Source organism: Thermobia domestica, chromosome 10, assembly GCF_964235325.1.
Source record: "Thermobia domestica chromosome 10, izTheDome1.hap1.1, whole genome shotgun sequence".
Lineage (NCBI taxonomy): Eukaryota > Metazoa > Arthropoda > Insecta > Zygentoma > Lepismatidae > Thermobia > Thermobia domestica.
The window spans coordinates 40001864-40024826 of NC_137463.1; the positions used below are offsets into that span (position 1 = coordinate 40001864).

The 22963-nt window shown below is 37.4% G+C and overlaps 1 protein-coding gene across 2 annotated transcripts in view; it reads right to left on the reverse strand.

The window, feature by feature from the left end:
- Window positions 1-22963, reverse strand: part of LOC145662458 (putative fatty acyl-CoA reductase CG8306) — a 259750-nt gene that overhangs the window by 90927 nt on the left and 145860 nt on the right. The window contains exon 1 of one of the 2 annotated variants that reach the window (XM_081728056.1): window positions 215-337. The exons of the other annotated variant lie outside the window; for it this stretch is intronic. The gene's annotated coding sequence lies outside the window, so the exon portion shown is untranslated. Of the gene's footprint in view, window positions 1-214; window positions 338-22963 lie in introns of those variants that run through there. 2 annotated transcript variants of the gene reach the window in all.

Sequence of the window (22963 nt, forward strand, 5' to 3'; positions counted from 1 at the left end):
ATTTCTTCAATATCAAAAGACTTAACTCACTATTTCTTGCACACACAGAAAAATATAAATATACAAGCATTCAATTATGTAGATTCAAAAAAAAAAAAAAAAAAAATCGGTAATTTAACTTACTGCTGTCATACAAAGAAAGAAGTGAGAATTGCCAACTTCTCTAGAAAGCTTAAGAAGAATTTTTCAAATCGAATAACAAGAAAGTACGTACAAGTAACATTGTACTATATCCTTCACAGAAATAAACACTCGCCTCGACTGTTTGAATTACTTAGCACCTTCATAAAACAGCTACGTCTGAAGAAACCGCTTCTACTACACAAAGAAACACTGAAAAATCAAGCGAGAATACTACAAAAGAAAGGAACGCAAACTATAAACTTTCCAATGTGTTACAGAAGTGAACAACAACCTGTTTGGTAAGCTATTATGTCATTAACTTGATACAGGTAACTACGTTTGATTTTTTTTAAAGCTGTCGCATCTGCAAGTCATTTTCGGTCTAAAATGTAGGTTTGAATATTCGCTGTAAAAAGGAAATTTAATTTTATACTAGCTGAACCTGCGCTCTCTACACAGCGCATCATTCACATATGAGCATGAATCTCCTTGTCATTCCTCACATCTGTACATGCCTGTTTACAGACACAAGTGAAAGATGTCTTGATAAAAATCGGCAAGGGGTATCATAAAGGGGAGATTTTTTGGATTATTTTTTCAATATCTCGCACCGTTTGCAAGACTGAGTCTACTTCCGGTTGGAGTTTATAATTCATGTATGATTAGTGTTTTCTTTCTGCTTGCATGCAGTATGTAATAAGCAAATACATTATATACATACAATTAATTATGTCAATGATATATGGTGTTCATTGGGCAAAACATTCCAAACAATAAAGATTTACTTTAGACTGGAGAAATGGTTATCCTTCGTTTAGCATTATCATTTGGCCATGAAACAAATGCCTGAGAGAGATACAACCCCTGTATACAAACAAGTTGTGTTGGAATACATAACTTATAGGATATAATGCTTTACTTTTTAAAAATAACAACACTTTCAGTGTACCCCTAAAAAAGGTAATAAAGAAATAACGGCAATGTTTTTTTTTTTTTTTTTTAATATTCAATTAGAACTGGACAATCTACACAAAATTTAAAATCGACCAGTAAAAACGGTAAGTTTCTAGTACTTGTGGTTTTTGAGATCTCATTGTCGAAAGGATTGGATACAAACATACGTAAACTTTTCTTTGGAGACAAACATAAATGTAGCATTTTAATATATAGATCTTGGAACGCATCGAGCACGCACCTAGATTCCCACGCTATACATTATTATACCCAGTTCTGTACTCCACCCAAAAATGTTAAAACTAGAGCTCTCTGGGCTTGTGAGTCCCGGGCTCGAGGTCAATAATTCACCGCGAATAACCCCGAGCCCCAACGAGATAAGTTAGCGTGAACTCCACTAACAAGGAAATGGTCCCAACCTCACACGTCCGAATTGGACGAAATTTCGTATAGATGCTAATTTGAGGTCGGTAAATAACATGGAAATAGTCATTCGATTCGCTTTTGCGTACTTTACTAGATATACAGGGTGATGCAAAACAGAATGCAACATAAGAGACAACTGTGTAATCCGAGTCCTCCAAGAAATTGTAACCAAGGATGTTGATCCTCCACATATAATCCGTTATGACTTATGACTGTCGGCGGAGATTAAGGTTTCATTTGTGCATCACGTGAACGGCGTGCGCATTTCCAACGGTGATTTCAAACGTACTTGGATTAGCTTGTCTTATGAATCTGCTGTTCGTGGGTAAGAGAGACACTTGCTATATTTGAATCGTGTATGCAGAATGACAGTCTGACATGTACAGCAAGCGACATTGTCAAGCAAGGCACGGCCTGCCGCACGCGAATATGTGAGTTGGGCTGTTTCTTTTGCCAAATTTTGTCTATTACTGTTTACTTTACAGTCGCTGGAACCCGGTTTCCGTTCTAATGTTGTCCTTCCAAGGTGTTACTGCAATTGGTAAACGATGCGATTTCAGGGACATGTGTCATCAAAGACTTTTATTTCTTTCCAGGATCTCAACATCGAACAGTGTTTCTCCTTGAATTTTCGTGTGGAACCCTCTTTTCTCAACGGGAGATTTTCCTGCGACGCTACTGCGTTCCTCATTATCGCCATGAGATTCCGCATATTCATTTGGTATCCACATGTGGGCTTTTATTGTTCTATACCGGTGAATTACAGAATGCTTGTATGTTATTTTACTTTTGCATCACCCTGTATACCTAGCAAAGTATTCAAAAGCGAATCGGATGATTATTCCCACCATTTCACCGACCTCAAATTAGCACCTACACGAAATTTCGTCCTCCAAAAATACGTGTGAGGTTGGGACCATTTTCTTGTAAGAGTTGCGAGCCCGAGCCTAAGTGAGTCCAAGCTCCAACCTGATTAGTGATTGCAAGCCCCAACGAGATTTCTGAGTGCTAGTCCCAAGTTCCAATGAAGTTTTTGAGCGCGATTCCCATCGAGGGAAGTGCAAGACCCAACGAGTTCTCCCACTGTTTCATATTCCCATTACACTAATTCTTTCATTATCATTTATTTGGGTAAATCATCTGTCTCAGGAGTAAAAGTAAATATGAAAAGGTAGGGGGACTCACGTCATCACGCCGTCCCCTGTGCCTATCTTTGCCCATTGTAACTTTTTAGAAAGTGGAGGGGACGATATAGATATTTTTTGGAAGTGGAGGAACGACGTCCTCCCGCGTTACCCCTTAATTTCATCTCTGATCTGTCTCCTATAGCCTAAAAGGACATAACCGTGGAATGCTGATTAAAACTTTTATTAATCTATAGATACTTATTTTGGTTTATACTTCAAATTTTGGAAATCCTTTTTGAGTAAATTTTACACAAATTTTAACAAAAACCTGTAGCAAAATTAAAAGGACCACTATAAAGTGGTGTCGCGACAATTGCAATCAACTGAAAATGTCAAAATATTATTGAGATTTCATTTGTATATACAAATTCATTTCTTAACAGCTTTGACTTGGGAGGCCCGGGTTCGTTCCCGGTGGGAGATCGCATGCTAAGCTATAGGTCCACGTTTCATATAGCCTCGCTGCTGAAATGGGCGCTAAACTCTATAATAATAAAAACAATCATTTATTCTTTTAACTTCTCGTGACTGATTTAATTTTCATAGTTTTTTTTTTTTAATTTCTTATCTTTAATTTGTAGAGTACATCTCTGTTGGATGAGGTTCCGGGTTCGATCCCAGCTCGCGCAAGTGAACTTTGTGATGGACAAACACCGTGATCGTGAGTTTCTCGGGTTCTCCGTTTCTTCCCAATTTATTCATTGCACAATTACATTCATTTCTCATCATCACCGTCTCCTTCAGCCTAGCCGGCATAAACGTGGGACGTAAAACTGAAAGATTTTATTTCATTTCATTAATTTGTAGAACCTATACAAGAACCACACATTTTTTTTTTTATTAGATGTTTTATTTTAATTTCTCATGTGCAGCAAGTGTCGGTCATTGTCCTTATTGTGATGAGAATATATGTTGCCGTCCTCATTAAACAATAATAAAGTTTTCGAGGAACTGTTGCGCAAAATAATCCAAGAGTAATTCACACTTCCTATCAGACTTGCCAACCATACGATAATTTACCTTGATATACAATAATTTAAGTCTCAATGCTATACACGATAATGCCCTTGCGATAATAAATGAATATACGATAATTTTTGAACACATAGACTTCTGCAGATTAACTTGTGCACACTTGTGCAAATTAATTAATTAGATGTGCATTAAATACAAGATAAAAGCCAAAACACCGATGTTTTTAACAGTCATTCCCGCTCAAATAAATCAATAACGAATTAAAAACTGGCAAATGGTAACACTTAAATTCAATTACGTTTACAGAGGGTGGAAAGATTGTTGTTGTTGTTGTTGTTGTTGTTCAGAGTAGGGTTAATAAGGACTTTTAAAAACTGGTGAAGACAGTGGCGCCGATTTGGAGTTCGAAATTAAGATTATTAGATAAGTTTATTATATATTATTGCTAGTATTAGTAATATTATACTTGTTTCTACAATGATCACGTGCATCTTTTATAATATTTTTTTGTAATATACGATAATTTTAAAAACGAAAATCGATAATTTTGATCTCTGAGTTTGCAAACTGCTTCCTATTAGCAGAAGCTACATCGTAGATAAATATCCAACCTTCATCTTGGTTATTCATCCTGGAAATAACATTCGTTACATCCTTAGCACTCTCGAAGTCAGCATGAATGTTATCAATTTGCTTATTGCAGCTCTTAAAAACGCGATGAAAAAAAAAAGTTCGCCGCCGATTGACTGATTCTTCAGGATGCAGTCATTCCGTTTAGTAAGCAAAACAAATAACTACGCTGTTGTAATTTTGTTAGCTATGTATCACTTTGTCGTATGCCGTTATAAGATTAATTTTCTCACTCGACAATCTTCGGTTAGTTTTAACTCGACATTCAAATATTATTTCTAAATTTGGTACAGACTTATGAGATGATTAACAACGTGATAAATTGTCACAACTCGTATCGACAGATGCTCATATAAAATGAAATAGTGGGTTAATTATTTAATCTAGCAGGAATGATAAAAATGTCTTCACTATGACGTTTTGTAAAAAACGCTTCTTGTTTTATCATAAAAAAATAGCAATTCAGCCCCATGCTTAAAATAAAAATTCTTCTCTTTCCTTTACAAATTCTTTAGTACAGTGTCTCAAGATCTCAAGTAATATGAACTCAAATGGTTATACAGCATTTCAAACAGTGGCGGATCTAGACGGTAAAAACTGGAGTAGGCAGCCAGGGCCGAGACTATGATAGGTACACCATGAGTTTACGATTTTTTATCGGTCTTGCAACTTAACTCTCTCCCGATGGTTTCAAAAATTTTCTAATAAAGAATAAAAGGCAACGCTTACTATTAACTTCCAAAAATACATAAATAATAATTTCAATTATTTTTGTGACTCGAAAAACTGGAGGGGGGCTAGATCCCCCAACCTCGGGCTAGATCCACCACTGATTTCAAAGATAATAAGGTTACTGACACACACACACACAAAAAAAACTGATTTCGAGTTGTCTTTTATATCCTTATATAACAGCAACGTACGGGATCTACTATATTAGCGTGTACTCCGAACCACAACAGAGGTTTAAATACGAGGGGCGATCAATATATTTTTGACCTCGTATGTTTTAGCTATTTGTATGCAAATTACGTACGAAATGCGGCAATGTCTGATGACACTAATATGTAAATTTTATGCTTCTAGGTTCAAAACTGTTGAAGATATGGCGTCTGCAAAAAGTTAAAGTGTGGAAGTGGCAAAAGCGGAATATCGCGCAGTCAAAGTTCCTCCATCTAAAGTGAAAGCCAAGGGCATCTACGCAGAGATGAAAACTATTTATGGTGAAATGTGCCAATCTGTAAGGACTATTAAAACATGGAAGAGACAGCTGAAATGTGAATGCATGAGTTTGGAGGACGAATCTAGAGGGTGAAGACCGTGTTCAGCGATGGATGACGACATGATTCGGAAAATGAAACTCCTAATGATGGACAACAGACGAATAACCATAAATACTATTGTTAACGGGTTGAAGATTTTCCATGGCTCAGTATCCACTATCTTGCATGATCACTTGCACCCATCCAAAGTGTCTACATGGTGGGTTCCCAAGTTACTGACTCCTTTTTAAAAACAGCAACACACTGATTGTGCATTGGAAGTGTTGCTTCTCTGTGTACCCAATGAAAACGACTTTTTCGATCGTCTCGAGACAATGGTTGAATGTTGGGTATATTACTTTGACCCAGAGACTAAAGCGATGAATAAACAGTGGAAATATAGAAGCTTCCCACCCCTTAAAAAGGTCTGTGTGCAGCCTTCTGCTAAGATCATGCTTTCAGTTTTCTGGGATTGTAAGGACGTTACTCATACGGATTACCTAAGTTACGGATGGCCATAGTGTGACGAACATATTACAGAAGTCTGCTGGAAGAACTTCACGATGCCGTAAAGGAAAAGCGCCATGGCCCTCTCAAAGGTGTTCGCCTGTTAGTTGACAATGCTCCCGCCACAAAGTCCAGGAAAACCATGAATCATGTCCAACGCCTAGGGTTTCAATCACTTCTCCATCCTCCATATTCACCTGACCTCGCGCCGTCAGATTTCTTCTTGTTTCCAAAACTGAAACAGTCTCTGAAAGGATGGAGTTTTTTCTTCAGATACGGAAGTCACTGCTGCAGTGGAGGACTGGTTTTCCAGCCAATGTAATACTTTCTACAAAGACGGATTGTGGAAGTTGAAAGACCGCTTGCAGAAATGTGTTACTTTGCTTGGTGACCATGTAGAGAAAGACCAATCATATGTCTGCATTTGGCCCTTCTCCCTCAACCCCTTCATAGTGAGGACAAAACTTATTAACCGTCCCTCGTACACTGCATTTGGAGGGAGCACAATCACTAAAGATCAAACATCACAATGTACGTCGTTCGTCTCCACAATATCTTGCCTTCACAAGACAGTTGGATTACAGAACCACATCATTGGCCGCAGAAACAAAATAAATACCTACTTCTTTGCTGTTGACTGTACATAAAACTTTCACATTATAAATTTAACCTTTCATTTTATATTTGAACAAATACTCCTTTGTTTTCATTGTAAATAACGCAAGTACGATGGTACATTATTTACTTTTAAATTTTTGAAACATTGTATTCTGTTTCTCTGAAGTATTGAACATAATAACATTACAGAATGTTAAGATAGTTGGCTTACTTTCTTATCGTCTTACAAATATATATAACTTTTCTTTTTAAAAAGGAAAATTTCGTAATATAAAAACATTTATCTTACTGTGCACGCATATGTAGATTTAAAAAAAAATGGCACGATAGTTTTACTATTGCCAAGCTATAACAGAACAGGTCTTACATTTCAAGTATCTACCCGTTTTGAAGCTGTCAAAGAGACACACGAAGGACCACTGCCAAGTAGTGGAATTTCCCAAGCAGACAACTAAAAAACAAATAAATAAAAGTATGACCTTGTTCGCATAAGAAAGCTTTCAAATCTACTTTATGATTCTGAATCAGCAGAAAATATAGTTACTTCACAAGATTAGGAATGCACATGAGACAAGATTAGAGGCTGTCTCGTCACGAAAATAGAGCTCTTTCGTGGCTAAGCGGTTAGCATACGCGCCATTGGCGTGGGACTCGGGTTCGATTGCCGGTGGGAGCTCATGGAGTTCGGATTTCACGTTAATCAGTAGGTCCCGTCTCATATAGCCTCACTAGTGAAAAGGACGTTAAACTCAAAATCAACTCAACTCGTCTCGTCTCGAAAATGTGCTGTAAAAGTGACGTCGCGACTGGTATTTCTCTATTTAGAAGAGTGTGTCTCGACTCGAATTTTGTCAAGAAAATTCTGTTTCGTCTAGTGCGTATCTCTCAAGCTCACTCTCCGCCACTGTCATGACGTCTTACAATCACTTAACTTCACTCGTCTTCACCCTTATGGCCCCTGATCACTACTCAAACTCAATCGCTCTTACCTTTATGGCTCCTTACTACCACTCAATCACCCTCACCCTCACGGCCACTCACCGTCAAGCTCACACGCTTTCACCTTCACGCCGCCTCAAACTTTCAAGGTAGGGATGCGCACGAGATATGATTTGAGGCTGTCTCGTCTCGAAAGTGTGCTGTAAAAATGAAGTCTCATCTCGAAAAATGTATGTTTCTTTATTGGAAGAACTGTGTCTCGACTCGAATTTTGTCAGGAAAATTCTGCTCGTCTCGTCTCGTGCTCACTCCTACATAAGGTTTACAGATTTCTGATGTTCTGTCTTTTGCGAGATAAAGGGTTTCTAGTAATAAACAGGGTAATACCAATATTTGATTAATAAGGCATGCAATCAGGTCGAGGGGCCGCGGTGGCTCAGTGGTAAAGCGTTCACCTCTGGTGCGTGGGATTTCTGGTTCGATCCCAGCTCGCGCCAAGTGAACTTTGTGGTGGACAAATACAAATTGGGTAAGTGTTTTTTCTCGCGGTTCTCCCGTTCCCTCCCATTTTATTCATTCCACTTCTATCCATTTCTCATCATCGCCGTCTCTTTTAGCCTAGCCGGCATAACCATGGACCGTAAAACTCAACGATTTCATTTTCATTTTGTATTCAAATGAAATGAAATCTGAGTTTTACGTCCCACAGTTATGTCGGTTAGGCTAAAGGAGACGGCGATGATGAGAAATGGATAGAATGGTGGAATGAATAAAATGGGAGGAAACGGGAGAACCGAGAAAACACACAAGCACGGTGTTTGTCCACCAACATACTGGGCACGTATTCCAATATTTTTCTGGTCTCAGTTTCTCTAATTGTAGTAGGACTATAACAAATGCATGTAGGGCCTACTGTGTAAAGAAGTCTCCGAAATAACAATGTATGGTACAAAATACGTAGCCCTTGACCAGGCACGCAGCCGGAGATAGCATAGAATAACATTAGCTATTTACGTCCTAAGACTTTTTTTTTTTCAAAAATGACGTCCAAACAACCTCTCGAAATATCGAATTATAAGTGAGCTGTAATTACACATTGAAATTAAGATGGTTTATTCATAAAGTATATATATGGAATAAATTAGTAATGTTTTGTACAGTAACTATTGATATGTAATTGGATTTCAGCATTGTTTAGATATACGATTAAACCTAAGAGGAACGGATAGGTCTCAAATGAAAACATACGAGTAGATATACAAACATTATTTACAATGCTCGATCCCAAGATTTAAAACTACTAAATTTAATATTATCAACTGTTAAATAATTATTTGCAGGACATAAAAATATTACATTTAAATATGTCCCACTTAAAATGTGAACTTTCTAACTGAATTACAATAGTCAATCCTCAGAGAAAATATAGAAGCAATATTGAATCAAAATACAGTAATTATTACGAAAGATATCTTAGGAAATTATGTTTATCATCTCATTAAGTATGTGTACAAACTTAAAAGTTACGGCGAATTTACACGTACCTTCCTTCTATCTCCTTATTCTTGATCCACGCCCATGCAACACACTTATTTACCAAGCTTCAGGTAAACTACACATTAGGTATCATATAAATCCGATAATTTTACAGAAGTTATCGCGACACAGGCAGACAAATAAATAAAATAATGGTGTTCGTGTGAAAACGATAGAAGGCTACTTCAATAAATACAGAAATAATTGATGCAATAAAGTTCATCAAGTGAGAGGACGCAGAAATATCTCAACGAGACACGCAAACAAGTCTTTTGACCAGCACAAGTTCCACATAAGCTGGAACCAAACCTACTGTACAATCCAAAGTCAATGACTTACCATTACGAGTGATAGTGAACTCCCTTTGTATATTGTTAAACTGAATGCAGCCATTACAATATGCAGTTGATCTACGTATTCCAAAGTAAAGAACAGAATGGATTACTATGTGAGAGAAAAAAAAGGAGGGGTCACAAAAGTCAAACATTTTTCTTGCGTGATTTTGTGGAATAGGTGAAAGTACTTTATTTGACGTGAAGAGAAGCGGTCAACAAACTAGTGTAAACAGGAAGGAAATAGTGAAACCAAAGGAACATTCTCATCGAGACCCGATTTTCAGTTCTGTAGTAAAATATCCACAACACTTCTACATAGCAACTACTACATGCCTAGAGGTTTTTAAAAAAAAAAAATAGAGGAAAGCTTACTGACTAGCATGGAAATCACTATATTATTATTTGACACGAAGAATATACGGGATTTTCTTTGAACTAAGTGGTTAAGAGTTCTTGCTTTCTGTCCGAAGTTCGATTCCTGGTAAGAACTCATGTAGTTCGGATGTCATGTGTCATAGCCTTGGTGGTGTGAAGTGTTCCTCAAGCTAAAGACAACTAACAGAGAATAAATAATGATAGTTGAAACAATATCACGTTTTAACTCCACTGTCTTATTGCACTCAAGTCTCGCAGTCATTCCATTTGTCGATTAATACTCGATCCTCATAGATTCCATCTTTCCATCTCTTCTTTGGTCTACGTAACGGCCTTCTTTAATCCAAGACAAAATTCACATCTTCAAGGGCCATCGATTTGCATCCATTTGGACGGCACGACTCGTTCACACAAGATGTTTGGCCCTTAGTAGACCAATTATATTCGTGGTGTTATACAGCTCACCCAATTTACGGCTATACAGGAACTATCACTCTCCAATAATTTTCTCTCTTACCGGAATATAAGAAGATTGCTTATGTCTTGCTTCTGAACACTTGAAGTTTCATGTCTATACAGCACCACGACTTGGATCAGAGTCTTGTATAACATGATCTTAAACTTTCTCGACAGATTGTGTGACTCAAAGAGTTGGTTGAGACTATAATAGTACTCTGTTTCCAGTTTAGATCCTTCCTTTAATTTATGCGTGTCATGTTGAATTCTAACATCACTCCGATGAATTTGAACTCACAAACCCCCATAGAATAGAGTACCAATTCTTAGAGTTTGGAGTAGTAACAATTGTGTCCCTATTTACTTGTAGTTTGTGTTTTATATGATGGGGTTTGATTTCGGTATCACTCAAGACTTAACACGGCTCTGTTAATTAAAAACAACTTCGAAAAGTGCAAGAGTAATATTTTCTGCTGTACCTATCGAAGCTTAAGTCCAGTTAAATTTATCATCAATGTCTTTTCTGAAGTGTTTTTCCCGAAAGCGAGCTTATTCTATATGCTTAACGAGCTAGATGGTGCAATTAAGCCAGTAATGAAGGAAAGGATAGCCAATCAGGGTTTCTTTCAGAAAAGTTTGAGGGAGAAACAAAATCAAAATCTGACTGGGCTGCACTGGGACATTATTTGCTACAGTAATAATAATAATAATAATAATAATAATAATAATAATAATAATAATAATAATAATAATAATAAAGTGTCCTGCACAAGAGTGGCATGTAGTGAAAACCCAACGCCGGTCGTAATGGTAAAAGCTCTGTAGCAAATTGCTTTTTGCTACATATGGAAAGACGAAATTAAGCACGAGTAAACGAATAGATTTTGAGTATTAGGATTAGATATAGCATATTTACAAGGAATCGTGATGTCTCAGTCTTGTAGCGCTCATCTTTGGGTGTACGGTACGATCCAAGCTCCTGCCAAGTAGGTTTTGCAGTATACAAAACCCGTGTGCGTGAGTTTTCTCTTAAGTTTTTCCTTCTCTCCCACTTTCCTTTATTCTATCATTTCGTTCATTCTCATCATAGTCTACCTTAGTGTTGGAGCCGTTAAACTAAAACTTAGGCTTTATGTATAACACAGATATTCAGTTGTATGTGTCAACTGATATTCCTCCGACATGAGACATTGATTTCTTATAGTCAAGTTTGTAAAGGTAGCTTAAATAATTCCTAAAAATCCTATGCCATACTCAACGAACTTAAAAGTTCGTTACTCAATTCTGTGTGAGTGTGTGTGTTATTTGCGAATTTTTCAATTTTGAGCCCTCCATTCGATAAAGCATCAAAAACTATTTCAAAGAAGTGATGGAATTTTCCGCGTCACTCTTACCGTTTCCGAGATATTGGCTACAAAAGTTCCGATTTCGGCAGATTTAAGGAGCCATATCTTAGGTGTCATAGAGAATTTTCAATTTTGAGCCTTCCATTTTGAACACGTGTCTTCGTAAAACAACATATCGTAAAACGTTTTAACAGAACTCTTATAAACATCTGGAAAAAAAGGAAATAATACTCAAGAAAATTATAAATGGATAAATATATCACAAGAATTGTTTAATGAGTATAATAATAAGGTACATGGAAAATTGGTATAAAGCCTGTAGAAGTTAAAGGAAAATTCTTTTTTCGGTTCGTTCTGGCAATGCTCTTCGAGCATTCTCAACTGGTTTAAAACTAATTTTTAACCATAACCTCAGAAATGTACACAATATTACGATAAAAGTATGTTAAGATTTTCTCCATGCACATTATAGTTTCCCTGACATTGAAGCTAAAATTTGAAGCACGGAGAAAACTTGATCAGACTACTTGACCGGAACAGGAAAAGCTTTAAAAAATGCACACACACACACACACACACAAAAAGACGAAAGTTGGAAACGCAACCTAAACTTTCAAAAGCGGTGACAAGAATTATTATGAAGGGCAAAAGCCACAAGCTACGAGGTTTAACAACTCATATTTTTTGGGTTGAAACACAGAAACAAGTGACTTACATTATTCTTTAATGTCCGTTCCTTCCTCTGCAGCTGGAAGAATTGTTTCCAGTTCCTGTGTACTAAAAATAGTGGAAAGCAGCTCATGGGGAAAAGCGTGTGAAAGTTGCCGTACTGGAGTCACTTAACCACAATAGTCTCTGCTTTCATACAGTGTATTTTGATCTTCAGAAGCACTGCTAATATTTAATTACATAATGACTACTAAAAACTTGAAAAACGAAGTATGATCTTTGGGACAACTTTTTCTAGACTTGTTTTGCAAATGAACTAATTTATTGACGCATATTGAAACACAGAAAATAAAGTATTAAATATAATTAATTAATACATACTGTTATTCCAAGAATTAAAAAAAAAACTCCCAAATTTATGGGCGGTATTCAGAGATAAATCGTTAATCAAGCGTTAGTCATAGGTTAGTGTATTAGCTCTCCACTACGGAAGGTCTACTTTTTGATATTCAGAGTCTACTTATAGTTCAGCTAATAAGTTGATTTGGGTATGGTTAAATAATATAACGTCAATACTTAGGGTGAGAAAAATAAATGTGAGAACTACGGAAATTAGACCTGCGCATACCGGTACGTAGTCTGTAAAAATGGAAATACATGAAACACGAAATTTTTTCTTTGTAGTTTGACATCAAACAACTCAAAGGTATAAATAGTTACGAAATCGGATTATAATTAACTTATTCATTTCTGAGGGATGTATTTACGGGCGGAATAAGTAGAAGTCAATTAATATTAGCTATAATAGAAAGATTACGTTGTAATTATAAGGAATGTATCCTTCAGAAAACTGGCAATTTTCTACTCATTTCTCACTCTTCACTTTAAGAAACGGATCTGGTATAGTAGAGAACTGGGCTTAAGAGCCTGACTTACTAAAAATAATACGAAATTCACCATATTTCTTTTGCTTGTTTATTCTTAAGTGAAAGGAGATAATGAAATGAAACTTAACACAATCATAGATCTGGGGCGGATCCAGGACGAACTTGTGGAGGGGGCGGTAGGTTATAATACTGCTTTTTAGAGCTACTTTTAAGAGCTCCAAACTCTGTGATGGGTTTTATTTATATATTAAATTTTAAAAAAAGTTTCCCTTATGGGGGGGGCAATCGCCCCGATCGCCCCTTTGGTCCGCCACTGTCATAGATAACGTAATTCAACAATAGAAAATATGAACCTGAAAAATTTTCTGTTGCCAATAATAGAAATTACAGTGTTGCCAGAATAACAACACCCCTAGAATCTAAGTTAAGGCAGCGACTAGAGTAACGAACTCAACTGCATTTGGTTCCGTATCATATTGTTTCGGTATCGTGTGAAATACTTTTTAAATAACATTATTATTTAGTTTCAATAATTGTATGTTAAAACTATTTTGTTTATTATAAACTAAATACAACTATTATTTAAAAAGCAGTTCACAGGAAACCAAAAGAACATGATACGTAACCAAATGCAGTTGAGTTCGTTACTCTAGACGCTACCTTAACTTAGATTTTAGGGGCGTTGTTATTCTGGCAACACTGTAGTTTATATGGATTGCAACGCTGAAAAACCTTCAGGTTCATATTTTCTGTTGTAGAATAGCATTACCTGTGATTGTAGTAAGTTGTATTTCATTGTCTCCTTTCACTTATGAAAAACAAACAAAAGAAAAATGGTAAATTTTGTATTATTTTTAGTAAGGCAGGCTCTTAATAGCTGCTGCATACTTAACTCACTCGATGATGAAATAAAAGACAGGTAATTAATTGCCTTTGTATTCTCATAATATATGTTTATTGTGGCTAAATCGTGGCTTAACCAGGATACACTTTGCTCTAAGGCCCGTTACACAGTCAAGCGGAGCTCCGCGCTCCGTCTTCCGCACTCCGCACTACGCGTGTGTGCTTACACAGTCATCCGTAGCTACGCGCTACGCGTCACGTGATTATATACAGGATTCTTCTCAGTCAGTGTTGCGAGTCAACATAAAAAGTTCGAAACGACAATAGTGGCATCTTAATATTTCTGTAAGAAGAGAAAACGAAGAACACAGAAAAATAAATGTCTCAAGATTTATCCCTTAGTTTCTCAAAGAAGTCTGAAGGGAGCTTTTGTGTCTGTATATATAGATTTGCAAGAAGACGAGAAGTACTTCAATAATTTCCGTTAAGTCAATTCAGTCGTTCGATGACCTAATTGAAAAAATTCCAGGGTTAAATTCCAAAGTTGGGCGTCCGTTTCCAGCAAAATTTTTAAAATTTACAGGAAATATATGGATAATTTGATCGTTTGTGTGCTTGATAATCTATAAGAGTCTCGAAAAATCTGTTTTTTTTTTTTTTTTTTTTTTTTGTTATATATAAGCGGTTATAAACATGGGACTATATGGCGAGCGGAGGGAACTACTTGGCGCAAGGTAACCGAACAGTTGCATTGTGGGAAAGAAACGAGCATTTATGTTACCAACATGGCGAATGTACAAGGGCAATGAACTAGCAGTTTTAACATTTGTGAAGAAATACATTGAAAACGAGCAAAATCTTTTAAAAGTTTGTGAAAAGCACGGATTAATGAACCTAATAACAAATTGCAGAAAGTGTGGAAAGGAGATAACAGTGAAAAAACTTGACGAAAGCGGACGCCCAACTTCGGAATATATGCCAAATTCCATCGAAATTATAAAAATGCAGTTTAAATAGGATCCTTATGCACGCTCTTAAAATACAGCACTTTTCTTTAAAGAAAAGAAACTGTTTTTTTTAAAAAAAAACAGTGTTAAAAAACTTAACAGATACTGTTTTTTAACAAATGAAAATAACGAATGTTTGTACATTTGGTTAGAACTTCACATCCAATCACTTTTCATCCAATCAACTATTTAATAATAGAGATAAATTATTTGCCTCAATTTATCTTTTTTCATTGTCCATACCTTCACTTTTACAAAAAAAAAAAAAAAAAATCTTTTACATATCTCGTTCCATGCCTGTTCACGAATGTCACGCTTTTTGTGTTCCTCATAAGAGGGATCCCATTAACATGGTGTTAATTTAATCTCCGTGATAATTGAAACTGAAACTGAAATTTGTTGAAAGAAAGTCGAAAAATTACAATAGTCACGTACTGTTAACAGTGGTGCAGTAGAGGCACCACATGTACAGTTCCAATTAAGCAAAGGCATTAATTGGAAATTCCAAATAAACGAAGATATTATAGCTAAATTAAAAATAACACACAAAAAAAATATGAAAATAGTATTATAGAACAGTATAAAATATTTTTTAGCAACTTACTATCAAAAATAAGAAAAGAAATCTGGATCAATTTTCATTTTGCTTTTGCTACCATGCACGTTTCTTTTTAAATTTTAAAGAGAAGTGGCTGCTCTGCGCGCGGAGTTCCGCTTGACTATGTAAGTACCCATTTGCTCAATGGCCTTATCTGCCTCGCGGAGCGCGGATAGGGCCACGCGGAGGCCTCCACGTGACTATGTATGCACCCATAAGAATCAATAGAACAATCTTGCCACGCGGGACTCCGCGCGACTGTGTAACGGACCTAAATTAATTAGTCACATAACTTACTCACCTACTACGTGCTAATCAAAGATTCTGAACACATTTCTGATAACAATGAGTTAGTCAAACCCTTAGTATGGAGCTAATCATACGACAAAACGACATTGCGTAAGGCTCAATGTAACTAGTATGTTTCACAAATCGTTCTTCAGTGATTTTACACTGCACTTACTTCCCATAATAGGTTTGTTAAGTCCAGACCCGAACTTGGGTGGCGAATAAATCGAAAATTAAATGTCTTCACTTGACCATAATTATATGATATACTCAGGGCCGGCCTTAGGTGGTGCGGGGCCCGATTGGGAGAACATTTTGCAGGGTTCCAGGTTTACAACTAACTCTCACCAAGGTCTGTACAACCATATATAATAAGACTATATAAAACATAACACCTGCGTATAATTTCTTATGAAAAGCCACCCGTTACTAAAGGCATACTTGAAAATGAATGAATGAATTAGAAAATGAATTCATTGTTTCAGTCACTCTCAATGATATACGATAATCTTTTACCTGATGTTTTATTGACATTTCCTACTGCTATTTATGATATTCTTTCAAAACTCAGTGACTTCATATTTGAGATACATAGTTTATATATTGATAACTAAAATTTAACCTCAATTATATTTCAATGATATAATAATCGTAAATCCCAATCAACTGTGTTCACAGCACGAAAACGCACACGAATCATACATACCCTCTTTTATTCTAAACTTAAATCTGTCGACGCGACGGGTGAACTTCAGTATTCTCCCGCACATAGATTATACTAGCCCCCTCTTTCGATTATTTTTGTTGGTTAGTAAGCTTACAAGCAATGTACAGAACAAGGCACGATCAGATCCGACTCAAATTTCGCCCAGAGAATACATAATAGAAAAGAAGAAAAATGCCAAATTGGAGCTGCCCCATCCAGAAACACCGGACATATGCTCCACAACATAACGCACCACGCGACAATATGATATAAGGTAAACATCGCAAGATACCAGTTTATGTTGGAAACGGAAAGGATGGGCAGCACCAGGATATCAAGATATTTGATATGCTATAACATTGACTTGGCGGCCATCTTGAAAGCCGCCATCTTGGATATAGCGTAAGGTATTGAAATGAGAAGCGGTGTGTATGATATATCAATGTAAGGTAAAATGCAAAAGGAAAACCAATGATGTAACCGCGAAAAACATACGTGTAATGGTATGGACGGGACGAAGTGTAGAAAAATCGGGCAAAACAAACGTGTATTCGAAGGGCAGAATAATAGGGCAAGACCCCACGATAAATGGTACGCGACAAGTAACTGCAACAGTGTCTGTGCATGGAAGTGCATCCGCCTTGACAGATTATGCCTTCCGAGGATATTGGTGCCTTTCTCTGATATTGTGACTGTTTGGGACCGCCGTGAAACAGTGTAGCAAACCGTGCAAAGGAAAAGATACATTCGTAAAGAAATGTAAGCTAGAAGAGGGCTGGCCTTTCCCATCCGTACGCACTTTGTTTCAGATAGTGATTTTTAAACAAACGTGGGCCGAAATGTCTCTTGTTCACACGAAACAACAAGAAAATTGAACAAGAAACGTACAAAACTGTGTCCAGGAGTGGGCTTCAATCACAGGTAGGTCGCGCTTTTGATCACCAATTCAAGATGATATGTCCTACACTCCGGAGTGAGGTGCCGAATTGCTGTTCCATAAGAGGTAGTCCTTTGTAGATTATGTAGTCTCCAAACGAGTGATCGTATCGCGGGTTGCAATTGTGGTTTTCACTGTTCCAAACGGAATCCAATATCCTCGGAAGGCATAATCTGTGAAGGCGGATGCACTTCCATGCACATACATTGTTGCAGTTACTTGTCGCGTACCACTTATCGTGGGGTCTTGCCCTATTATTCTGCCCTTCGAATACACGTTTGTTTTGCCCGAGTCTTCTACACTTCGTCCCGTCCATACCATCATACATATGTTTTTTGCGGTTACATCATTGGTTTTCCTTTTGCATTTTACCTTACATTGATATATCATACACACCGCTTCTCATTTCAATACCTTACGCTATATCCAAGATGGCGGCTTTCAAGATGGCCGCCAATTCAGTGTTATAGCATATCAAATATCTTGATATCCTGGTGCTGCCCATCCTTTCCGTTTCCGACATAAACTGGTATCTTGCGACGTTTACCTTATATCATATTGTCGCGTGGTGCGTTATGTTGCGGAGCATATCTCCTGTGTTTCTCGATGGGAACAGCTCTAATTTGGCATTTTTCTTCTTTTCTATTATATGTTCTCTGGGCGAAGTTTGAGTCGGATCTGATCGTGTCTTGTTCTGTACGTTGCTTGTTAGTGAAAAAGCAAGAATTGAAGGGCAAATTCTATTGCACCTTAATTTAAAACTGTCACTGGTCGGCATGAATATCCTCTCACAAGGGTGAAAGGGAGTATCGGATAGATTTCGAGAAGCTGATTACGAATCTCGTCGAGAAAGTTCCAGCACGTAAGGTTTTTTTTTTTGGTGGGGTGCTGTTTCCATAATTGACAAAAAAATCTAATTTTTTCTATTTAATATGTGTTTTCCGTGTTTTTGGAGTGCATAATTCTGAATTTTTATCTTAATCCAAGAACTGTTACTAGGTTATATCCCAGGAACATTCTTTTTCCTAGCTCACGACCCCCCCCCCCCGAAAATGTACCCCATCCGCTTGGGTTGCAAAGATTTATTGTCGTTCCACACTGCATACACTAAAACCTAGACGTTATTGACGGAGAAAGGTTTCGTAATAACTTGCGATCATTCGTCGGCTCCCTTTTGTCTAGACGACAGACAGATTGTTGAAAAAAAGGCGCCAAGACATACACGATATTGTCACGTGAAACAAATATTTCAGTTTTGAGTTGATCTTCGTGTTAGAAGGTGGTGTTACGCTGTGTCTCTGTATACCGTAGGTGAAAAATATTTCTGCGTGAAATATTGACGTTTGTGTTAAACGACCATGCCGAGAACTTGCAACAATTCGACAGATTCATTCTGCTCCATATGTGGGGAAGTGATTTTCAAAGGACAAAGTAGGCCATTGTCACCGTTCCTGAAGACAGTCTCCCATCTGTACTTCGGGTGTAAAATCGGCGACCAGGATCGCGTTTGGGCTCCGAAATAAAGTTGTAACTCGTGTGCGCGTACTCTCACAGAATGGTTAAAAGGTACACATAAATCGATGCCATTCGCCATACCTATGGTTTGGCGCGAGCCCCGTGATCATGTTTCAGACTGTTACTTCTGCCTGACTAATATAAAAGATTTCTAAAAAAACATGAAGCATAAAATACAGTATCCTAACTTGGATTCCGCGAGGAGACCTGTGAAACATGATGTTTGTCTGCTTGTACCCGTACTACCAGACTCATACGCCCTGTGCAGTGTTTCATCCGATGAAGAACCTGCTGCTTGTGAGGATGTTGCACAATCTTCAAGTACACAGTCAGATCCCAATTACGCTCCAGTGCCTGACACTAATGAACTACATGTGATAAGTCAGGAAGAGCTGAATGATCTGATCAGAGACTTAAACCTCCCCAAGTCTAAGGCCCTGTTGCTTGCATCACGACTTCAACAATGGAATCTACTAAACCAAGATGTGAATATATCGATGTATAGGAAAAGAGAGATGAGCCTAGTTCCTAATTTTACAAAGGATGGTGATTTGGTGTATTGCAGTGACATTCCATCGCTTATGGGACAACTGAAGTTGAACTACAACACTGAAGACTGGAGGCTATTCGTAGATTCCTCTAGGATAAGTCTCAAGGCAGTGTTACTACACAATGGCAATGAAAAGCCAGCCATCCCTATTGCTCATGCTGTACATATGAAAAAAACATACGAGAACATGCAAAACCTATTGCAGAAAATAAAGTACGAACAGTTCCAGTGGTCTGTATGGGCTGACCTTAAGGTTATTGCCATCCTCATCGGTTTACAAGAAGGTTACACAAAGCACTGCTGCTTCTTGTGTCATTGGGATAGTCGAGCAAAGATCAGTACACCATCACAAAATGACCGCCAAGGAAGCAACTGGTCCCAGGGGAGATGAATGTGGCTAATGAACGTCTTGTGGATCCGGAGAAAATATTCTCACCACCCCTTCATATCAAATTAGGGCTCAAGAAGGTCTTCATCAAGGCCCTGAACCGGGATGGTGAAGTATTTAATCGTCTCAGAAAACTATTCCCAAGACAGCGAGGCCAAGATGAAAGAAGGTGTTTTTACGGGACCTCAAATCAGAGACGTTTATAAGGATACTACATTTTCTTCTAAGCTTAATGAAGTGGAAAGTGAGGCTTGGGAGGCCTTTCGAGAAGTGTGCAATAACTTTCTAGGGAATCATAAGTCACCTGATTACAAAGACATTGTGGGCAGGTTAATCACTTCATTTCGTAACATGGGATGTAATATGTCCCTAAAGTTACACTTCCTGCATTGCCACCTGGACTTCTTCCCTGAAATGTACAACTTGGGGGAGTCTCTGACGAACACGGGGAAAGGTTTCACCAGCAAAGAGCTACCATGGAGAGGCGCTACAGTGATAAACGGAGTGTGAATATGTTGGCAGACTTCTGTTGGAATGAGACACGCGAGACACCCTGTAGTAATTACAAGAGTAGTAGGAAAACCAAGTGACACGTAAGTGTTAAACTAACTTTTTATGTAATTTTATCTGAATAATTTATATTGATATTTAAATTATAACGTGCAAATTATTATGGGTGGAGAATAACATCTTTGGGCGGATATTGAAATACCCCCTGCTCCCTGAAAACTGGCACGTCCTGGAGAAAAACGGGTTACGGATTCGAACTCAGGAGCTCGAAACCTATAGGAATCACCTATTTTCGTTCGTGGAAGCGAAAAAAAAAAGTTTCATTTTGCCGACCAGTGTAATCAGGATTTTTTCCATATGCTTATGTTTCACAGTGTATCAAACTTTGAAAATTATGCCTAAATTAATTTCTAGAACGTAATAAAATTTAAATGCATTAGTAGATTAAAAAAAGATACAATCAAAGAGAGAGAGAAAACAAAACTAAAAAATGGAGTAGAAAATAATCAACGGAAATTGGTTATATAAATTTTCTATATTCTATTTGATAATAGCTATTTAGAGGGAAACCAGTACTCTCCAGATTTCCCACATTTTATACTTTATTTTAAAAAAATAGCTACTCCAAAACAGAGACTTTAAAAAAAATAATAAGCTGTTCTGAAGTTGTTGGTAGGACAAAATAATAATAATAATAATATTATACAATTGTAGTAGAAAAAATGAAAACAACAAAATTCCAAAGGCAAGAAACACAGCGCCTTGTCACTCACTCTCTTCGCCTAAACCACTGGCCGGCCGACATTATCGGCCGCATGTGCATCCAATCATAAGAAAACATTGCCCCCGACAACTGGTGTCGGCGATATCGGGGCCTTGGCCGACAGCATCTACCATGTCGGAGGATCGGCCGATAATGTCGGTGGCGTGTGCAAGCTACGATTTGAGAACATTGAAGTCGATTCCACCGTCGACATTATCGGCGCCTCCACCGATATTATCGTTGCCGTGTGCAAACGCACTTAGGGCTGATGCCCATATTAAGACTTCATACACTCTAACTTTAGAAACGCGTAGTATTACATTACTGATACGTGAAATTGAACAGGGTGCGAAATCATTTGAAAATGGTGGGGGGGGAAGAAGTTCAGCGATCCACACTAATGCTTGGTGGAGCATCCAAAAAGTTGAAATTTTATTGGATTATTATTATTATTATTATTATTATTAAATAATAATAATAATAATAATAATAATAATAATGTTCAAACTAGTCGACACTATTATTTTAAAATACTTTAATGTTATTTATTCATTTAACCAAAATTGATAACATATCTACTGCATTTAATATACACTTCGGTGCGTATGGTCCAGGGTTAGATCCTCATGGGAACACAGTACCCTTGTGTTTACCATCATATTGAAGACTGCATTCACGAAAATAGCAGTATGTGATCTAGAAGTAAGAAATAATAGCCTGAGAACTGTTATGCTAAGCAAGCATTAGATCTACTAAGTTGAAATGTTCCACCTGGCCAGCCATAGATCCCCATGAGCAGTAGAGTCAGAGCATAGTTTTTATTATTTATGAAATTCCCGTTTCTTCGCTAAGTATTTAGTATTTCAGTTTGGTCGCTCAGATATCCGGTCACTTATGTAAGTCTAAATAATACTATGTATTTATATTGTATTATTAGCAAGAATATATTATTATAAATAACAGATATGATTTCAATACAAATACTTGATAGACAAAAAGCCGTGCTGCCTCAGTGGTTGAGCGCTCACCTCAGGTGCATGGAATCCCTGGCTGGATCCTAGCTCGCGCCAAATTCTGCTTGTGGTGTACAAACAATTGTGTGTGGGTTTTATTGGGGTCCTCCCGCCTCCATCCACTATCTTAATCCACCATTACTATCTATCTCATCATGACCGTCTTCCTTAATTTTACTGAACATTCGTAGGACGTTAAACCTTAGAAAATGAAAGCATAAATACAACAATACGATTGATTTGCTTATTTAAATTTAGTGTCCCTTTTCAGCAGCGAAGCTATGAGATGTGGACTTACAGTTTAAGGTGGAATAATCGTTCAAATTTTTGTAAGACGCTTCCACCGGGAATCGAACCCGGGACCCCGTGCACCGAAGATAGTGCGCGAATGCTAGCCAGTAGACCAGCGGAGAGAGCCACAATAATACGAGTAATGAATGATTATGTTACTGTATTTATAGACCTAAAATATAGTTTGCAATAACGTCTTACCTTAGAGAAAACATTTAAGATTAAACTTCACTTTCTTTCCGTGTGTAACGAGAGTTGAACATGTGACGGCCAGAAGAAGCCCACGTATGAGCAGCAGTAACAGCATCCCATAATTTTAAAGGAGATCC